The sequence below is a fragment of the Kogia breviceps genome, chromosome 4, assembly GCF_026419965.1.
Source record: "Kogia breviceps isolate mKogBre1 chromosome 4, mKogBre1 haplotype 1, whole genome shotgun sequence".
NCBI classification, from domain to species: Eukaryota; Metazoa; Chordata; class Mammalia; order Artiodactyla; family Physeteridae; genus Kogia; species Kogia breviceps.
The window spans coordinates 82318147-82326702 of record NC_081313.1 but is presented as its reverse complement, the minus strand read 5'-3'; the positions used below and the strand labels follow the sequence as shown (position 1 = coordinate 82326702).

The window sequence follows — 8556 nt, the reverse complement described above, 5'->3', positions numbered from 1 at the left end:
GAGAACTCTGACTAATATAACTGCAATAAACACAAGGAAACCTTTGGTTTGATGATGAGTCCAAAAAATGGATTGTTGTAGGACTGTATAAAATAACTAAAAATCTTCCCCTTGTGCACTTAAAATTTGTAGGTATCTATCATACGTAGGTATTGAGAAGGACCATTGTGTTCAGTTATAGTAGGGAAAAATGTTTGAAAATCTAGGCATTGCCTTAAACAAACTATTGTGCATTAAAATTATAAGATTTTGTGTTGGAAACATTTGTGAAGAAATAATATATGAGAATTAACGACTCCAGTGTAGTTGGAGTTGATGCCAACACACAAATCAATTGCTAATTAAGGAAGATATTGCAAAATAATTTTAAAAATTTTTTAATTTATTTTTGGCTGTGTTGGGTCTTTGTTGCTGTGCGCGGGCTTTCTCTAGTTGCGGCAAGTGGGGGCTACTCTTCGTTGTGGTGTGTGGGCTTCTCATTGCAGGGGCTTCTCTTGTTGCAGAGCGCGGGCTCCAGGTGCGCGGGCTACAGTAGTTGTGGCTCGCGGGCTGTAGAGCACAGGCTCAGTAGTTGTGGCGCACTGGCTTAGTTGCTCTGCAGCATGTGGGAGCATTCCGGACCACAGCTTGAACCCGTGTCCCCTGCATTGGCAGGCGGATTCTTAACCACTGCACCTTCAGAGAAGCCCACGAAATAATTTTATTTAAATGGAATGTTCTGTTTATTAAATTGTTCAAGATTTTCTACAGTAGTTTGTGCCGTAACAAACTGTTTCTAAACTTAACTTATAGATATACACATATATTCTTATTTATTTGGCTGCACTGGGTCTTAGTTGTGGCACGTGGGCTCTTAGTTGTCGCATGCATGTGGGATCTAGTTCCCTGACCAGGGATCGAACCTGGGCCCCCTGCATTGGGAGCGCAGAGTCTTAACCACTGGACCACCAGGGAAGTCCTGACATATAAATATATTCTTAACTCTACTGAGAAGTTTGTAAGAGTATAAAGTGTAAAAAAAATTAGTTTTTTTAAGCTACTTTTAATACAACTTGATTTTTGTGAGGTATCAATTTATATGGTAAAATGCTATACAAGCCCATTTTATTAGTCCATATACTTTCTATGTTTGTTTTTGAAAAGCCTCCTAGGATATGACCTCTATCTACTTTTTGAGTAAAAGAAAACAAGACAGTAATAAAAATTTAGCTTCCTTCTTAGACGAACATCAAGGGAATTCATGAGATACAATCAAAAGTAGATAGAAAGCAGTGATCCATTGAAACTACACTGTGTGATTTGCATCGAGCTGTCAAGTGAACTCAGAAGTGAGTGCAGATGGTAGGGGAAAAAAAGTCTTTAGTTTTATGGTCTAAAAACAAAATAAATAAAGGACTCTCTTAAAAATGATAACTGAAACAGAGTGGTAAAAACTGAGTCAACAATGTTAAAACCACGGTGATTAACAAGAAATCGCCAGTATTTTTGTCAGTATTTTTAAGATGTGTAAAACCAAGCTCAGTATCCTAAGGGACACACCACTTGGAATGTACAAAAAAAAATTTAATGAAGGAGCTGTAAATGACCTTAGAGATATGTACTGGCTTGACTGTGGGAAGGAGAGGGAAGGTCACTTCAGAAGTCCCAAGATCTAGAATAGCTACCTATAAAACTGTTATCAGTTGTGATTGTTCTCCAAAAGTGGAGCCTTTCACCAACTATATTAAGGTAGTTAGTTGGTTGGCCTGATTATTTTTAAGATCAGTGTGGAAAAACATTAGGGAAAGGAGTGTGTGAGCAAAGCCTTAAAACCCATACAATAGCCAGAAAGAGGTATCACTTCATGTGATGCTCCCCCAATTGTCCCTGGTCCATCTCCTCTGGCTTGTTCTCCTGATACTATTTAGAGTATACGTTTAGCTTAGAGTATTTTTTCTTTTAATTTTGCTAGTACAAAGAAAACATAGTCATAGAAAATAATGCTGGAAAGAACCTTAAAAATATTTTTATGCTAAGCTTCTGATGTTATAAATGTGAAAATTCAGGTCTAGAGAGGTCACACAACTTGCCAAAAATCCTATTTCTCATTTGTGTCAGTGCCAGAGTTAGAAGCACAATCTCCTAACTCACAGTCCAAGGTCTTAGTTTCTTTGTTTTATTCTGTTAAGTTTAAATTTTCATCTATAATGCTAATAGAAGTTCTTTTTCTTAAAGTATAAATCGGTATATAGTTGAGGAGATCCAGAATAAGAATAATGTAGTGATTGTTTATACTAAATATCAGTGGTTGGTTTATACAGTTTAACTGGTATCTCATTCCCTTTTCTGAAATATATCTTGAGCTTAAATATCCAGAAATGTGGTAAATTTTACCTCATGTCTACAATAGCTACTTAATTTTACTTCTTCCAAAATGTACCTGAATTTTATACTTCTTTAACACTGCATAATATAAAATGTAGATGGGATAGTCTGTTTTGCATAAAATTTCAGGCTCAGAATTTCATTTAAAGAGATTAAATTCTAGAATCACACATTTTTTAATATTGTGTACCAGTAGTTGTACAAGAAAGGTATTATGAATTGGTAAAAACTGTAGGGATATTAAAATCTCTCATGGTTATTCATTACTACATTTCTGTTTGTGTTCCAGTAAATTAGCAATCTCATTAACAGAAAACTGTTATTTCTATATTACATAAAAATTACCTTTGTGAATTTATAAAAGAATAAACTGTCTTTGAATCTGCCTCTTCAAAAAGGGTAGATGATTATATATTAAGCAGAACTAACATGTTTAAACTTTACATTTCTGTTTATTGGTTGACGGTGTAACACAATCTCCAACAGACATTAGGAAAGATTTTTATCCTATTGGATAAATGCAAGATTATAGTATAATACCTTAATTCAGGCTATACGTATTTTTATGTGTGGTTTTAGTATATGTATCTCAAAATTGTTTTAAAATTTTATCAAATTGTTAACTATTCATTTTAAGTTTTTTGAAAATAATTAGTAAGATACGTGTATGTTTGTGGATTTTTACAAAAATACAGAGTATAAAATACATAGATTACTTATATGTATATGTGTGACTATGCAAATGAGTGATACAATATTATTCATATTTCATAAAGCTTGAGACATAGCCCACTCTGGCTTTAATAGGGCCAGACTATCACAGATAGTTTTCAGAGTGACCCAAGTCCACTGAGGACATTTTACATTAAACACATCTTTATTATGATTCTTTAAATATCCTCTTAATGAGCACTGTATAGAACTAGATCACAGTCATTATTCTGAAAAAGACCTAGAATGGTTTCTCAACTCAGCTGCTAAGAGAATCACTTTTTAGCTAATCACCTTCCCCAACATCTCTACAGAAAGAAATTTAAATTCCATTTAATTGGAAATGATTAATATTTTTAGAGGGGAAAGAATACAAAAGGTAAACAAGCAAATGCTACAAAGTTTCAAAAGAAAGGATCTGATGAGCACAGATGCAAGGCAGTTACTGACAGCAGGATTCCTTAGGGACAAAGCCCAGGACCGCACCCATTTCAGATCACTGGGCTGCACCGACAGGTATTTTAAGTTCCGTAGTCTTAGCCCTCCCTCAAGCAGGTGGAAAGGCTGCAGATTTCACAGTAGACTCTGGAGGTCATAGCAGAGAAAGGAGAAAAGAGCTTGAAAAATAGGTTTTGCTGTTGTTCTGGTCACGGTCCTCCCTCCCTCCCCTGCTCCCTCTCATCCCTTTAAATACTAGTATTTTAGTATTTAAAACATACTTCTGTAAGTTTCAGGCATAAAGTTTATGGATGAATAAAAACACTGGGAATATTGAGAAAAATGTAAAGATCAAATTTTTTGTACTAGAGAATAAATAAAATGTTTGGGGTAAAAGAGAAAAACTAATTGAGGGAAAGCAAATGATTTAGTTGAATAACCCTGAGAAAACTGTCCCTGAACACTGCCCCCCATTACCCCTTCCCCCCCGGATCTAGTACTTGGAGTAGGGTTTCCATAGAAGAAAACTTGCCATTTAGAAGTTGGAGCACTTTTCTATGATTCAGGTTTAATCATCACCTATACACAAGTTTAGCAATATGATTGTTTATGCAACTCTACAGAAATTATAATCACCTAGCTAATAATAAAGTGTTTAGCAATATACCCTAATCTAAAGAGTTCCCTAGTGTAGAGAGAGAAGAACATGCTCTCCTGTCTCAGGGTGATTAGTTCACAATTAGTTCTCAATTGGCCCCTCTGTAACGAATCTTTTCCCTTTCCCACCATTACCCTACATTGACTGTTAAAAAGAAACCACAGGGCCCAAATGGAGTCACTTATGCTAGACCATGCCACCAAACTGAGGTTTAATACCTAACCTAATTGAAGCTTCAACCTCCCCCAGAAATGTTGTCTTAATTGGTCAGTCAGCAATTTTCTGGTCAGCACCAATGAGGTACTGTCACATGGACCTGTTCCAACCCCCAAAGAAAGAAGAAGTAACCCACCAAGTAAGACCGTTTTCCCTCACAAGTTAGGTGACCTTATCTGAAATAATGCTTTTTTTTTTTTTTTTTTTTCCTGTTAATGACTTCCTTGTCCCGCCTTTGGAAACACTTCCCTTTTTGTATTCCTTTGGAGCTCCCCTCTACTTGCTAGATGGGATGCTGCCCAATTCATCAATCATTTAATGAAGTGTTTTAGATCTTTTAAATTTACATGGTTAAATTTTGTTTTTTAACACCACCAAATAAAAACAAAATTATTCTCTGCTTAAGACATCTTTAGTAAGTCCTGTGACATCAGGATATGTTTTAAATTGTTTAGCCTACAGAACTTTACCAGAAATCCCCAATCTGTCTTAATTTAATCTGGCTTCATTTTCTGCCTCTACCCAAACTTACGATATGTCCTGGTCATGACATATGTCTCCTTATTCAAGGAGTATATCATACTCTTTAATGTCTCTCTTGCACATTTTTCCTCTTTTTGTATTTTTTCTGCACTCCCTTTCAAACCTTTAATTACTCAGTTCAAATATCCCTTCTTCTGATATGTTAACCTCTACCTCCCTGGGAAGTAATGGGTGTTTTCTACCCTGTTTTACCCCAGAACTTTGTATACTTCTGTATTAAACACTTAGCAGATTCTACCATCATTTTTTGCTTGTGAATGTATAGGTCTCTAATATTGTATGGTATTCTAGAATAGGGATGACATATTATCCAGATCCTATAATCAATCACACACTCAATCCACACCAGCAGTTCAGGTTGGGGTATGTATGTAGGTTTATTTTGTTTCATTAAGTAAGTAAATAAATGAGTCACATATTTGAAATAAGCATCAGAAGTTAGAGTCTTAAGTTTCTACCTATTCAAATTTATTAACTTTATAAAAATATAGTACTACGGCTACCACCTGCATGATTAACCCTGTATTAGGGTTCTCCAGAGAAACAGAATGGAAGAAAGGGAAGGAGAGAGTGAGGGAGGATTGATCGATCTCTTTATCTAACTGTCTGTCTGTCTGTCTGTTATAGGGATTGGCTCACATTGTTGTGAAGGCCAAAAAGTCCTCGTGATCTGTTTCTGGAGCACCTGGAAAGCTAGTAGTTTAGTTCAGTCTGAGTCTGAAATCCTAAGAATGGGGGGCTAATGGTGTTAAGTCCTGGCTGGAGGCTGAAAACCTGAGAACTAGGAGCACGAATGATGTCTGAGGGCAGGAGAAGATGGGCCTCAGCTCACGTAGAGACAACAAATTAGCCTTTCCTCTGTCTTTTTGTTCTATTTGGACCCTCACTGGACTGACTGCTTCCCACATTGCAGAAGGCCATCTGCTTTACTCAATTCACCAGTTCAAATGCTAATGAAAGAAACACTTTCACAGACACACTCAGAAATAATATTTTACTAGCAATCTGGGCATTCCTTAGCCTAGTCAAATTGACACATAAAATTAAACATTACACTTTCTAAGAATTTTTTACACTATTTTAGAAATGTGTATTTTATGCTTTTTAAGGAATGCTTGGAAATGTAGAAAAATTGAATAAAATGTAAATAGAACCACCATAAACCCCAAAAGTTACAACCGTCACTACCATGTTTCATCTCCCCCACTTTTCCTGTGTGGACTAATAAATGCCAAGTACTACGTAAGAATGCTTTTTTTTGTCATTCAAGCATGATAATGTTGTTTTTATATGACACTTAACTAAAAGAAAATATTCATAGCATTGTAACAAGTTCCATTTTCCTTAAAACATAAAACTGAATCCTCCTAAATGTAATATGTCTTAACATCTTTATCCTTAGTACTTTACATATTTATGTCCCAGGGGACATTTACTAATTTCCACAATAAATAACAATACTAAGTGGGAAAAAATATATATACTGGATTTCAATTAGCATGGTATTATAAAGTAAGAAAAGTGACTCAAATAATGTTAATGAATGAGTAGTCAATATTACTATGCTGTCATACTTCCTTTAACCTAACAAATAGTCCACCACACACTAAAGAGGACTTTCAAATAAATAGCCTAGATTAACAAAGAATTTCAGTTGAGTACACATGTGGTTCAAAAATATAAACTTCAAGATATTTATAATACAACTCACCTATTCTTTCAGAAAGTAGGAAAAAGAGACATCACTCCTGATATCACCTCTCAGAGAACCTCCTTGTTAATGCTTCAGCATGCATATTTCCATGTTTCTACCTTATGTCAGCAATATAGAAAAAAGACCAAACTGTATACTTTGTCTTTTTTCCAAGCATTTTTTCTAACTATATGATTATATACATACCTGAAATCTTATATATTAAACCTCTGACTCTATAACAAGATATATGTATATGTACATATTTATATATTCCATGAATATGGCCCTGAATTTCCCACCTTCTTTTTTATAACTTCTGCTACCCAATTTCAGATACTCAATCTTATTTTCTGATTTATCCCCACATAGCACAAAACTCATTGCCAGCTTTGCCAACTTGTACTTTATTTCTGAACAAATCTTTTCCTGCTCAAAAACTGCTACTTATCCCAACTCAGATTAAGTACATATTCCACAAAATCTACAGGTATTAGTTTCATCACCTATTTCTCCACTATATATCTACAGCCAAACAATATTACCTACCATCCTAAATAGTTAAAACTTTGACTTCTTAATTTTGCTCATGCTGTTTCTATTAACTTAAATGCCCTCATCCAACAGGCCCACCTGTGGAAATACTGCCATTGTTCAAGACCCATGGCCAACATTAAATTCTCAACGTAACTGGCTAGACGTTCCTTGGCCACAGGTGTTTCTCCTCTTCTTTGATCGTTCATACATTTATATATCTTAAGAACATTTATCTAAGTCTGCATTGTATTATTTATATGGTAATTTACTTATTATTTCTTGTATTATTTATATACTAAGTTTATTCTGCCTTTATATAAATGTATCAAAACAAGAAAGCCCGTTACCAATTTTTTTGTTGATATTTCTCAGTTTCTAGTATACAGCAAGTGAATGATAGATACTTATGTAATTCAATTCATGGAAATTTTAAGAAGCCTGATTAAAAGCTATAATTTGTCACCTACTGTACACCACTTAAAATCTAAATAACTCTACTATGAACAAAAAGTGTAGGTAAAGCTGATCATTTAAAATGTGTTTTTCCTTCATTTTAAATGCAGTGACAGGGTCAGCCCATAATCCCTAAAACCAATAGCTGCAAGTGTGTACACTTTCAACTAAGTCAATCCAACTACAACGTATGTCTAAGTCATAGTATGATACTTTGGACTCCATTAAGAAGAAAAGCCTCCCAGTAAAAAACTATTTTAACTCCTCCTTTCACAAACAGAGCTCCTCTAGCTTTCAGTTAACATTACCTATAAATTCCCAGGTCAATATCACAAAAGATTTACTCTTACCACAGTGAGGAGAATGTAAAAGCATCTGATTCTAGGAGGCTGCATGATGGTGGAGACGCTGCCTGGGACACCACCCGTGGCGGAGATGGAGGAAGGGGGAGCTGGGAATGTTTAATGGCTTACACAGGTGGAGACAAGGGCTAAACTAGAGAGATTTCAGGTGGGGTCATGTTAGGCTTTCTACTCTCAGCTGTGTCCCTGAGTTTAGAGATTCTTTTTTTTTCCTTCATGAGAAAATAGCCTCAAAACAATACAAGTTCATCTGAGCTCAGGGAAAAGGAAGTAGATATAAGCTTCAACTTCTTAGGATAGGTATAGTTCTTTTGCAGAATAGCTTAGATCAGTGGTTCTCAAAGGGTGGTTCCTGGACCGGCAGCATCAGCATCACCTGACCATCTGTTAGAAATGCAACTTTAATCATCAAAACAGGTAGTGAGCTGGATTTCTACCACAGATCGTAGTTTGCCAACCTCCAGTCTAGATAACTAGTATTTATCAAATGAAAGAACATACAATCACTTATATGTTATAGGAAAGTTATTATTACTCTTTTTGTGGAAGATGAACTGATTTTGTGGAAGAAGAACTGATGC

General features: G+C 35.4%; 1 non-coding gene across 1 annotated transcript; it reads right to left on the bottom strand.

The window, feature by feature from the left end:
* Positions 1-881: 881 nt before the first annotated feature.
* Positions 882-954, bottom strand: TRNAG-CCC (transfer RNA glycine (anticodon CCC)). Its single transcript has one exon. It is a non-coding gene; the product is annotated as a tRNA-Gly (tRNA).
* Positions 955-8556: the final 7602 nt, after the last annotated feature.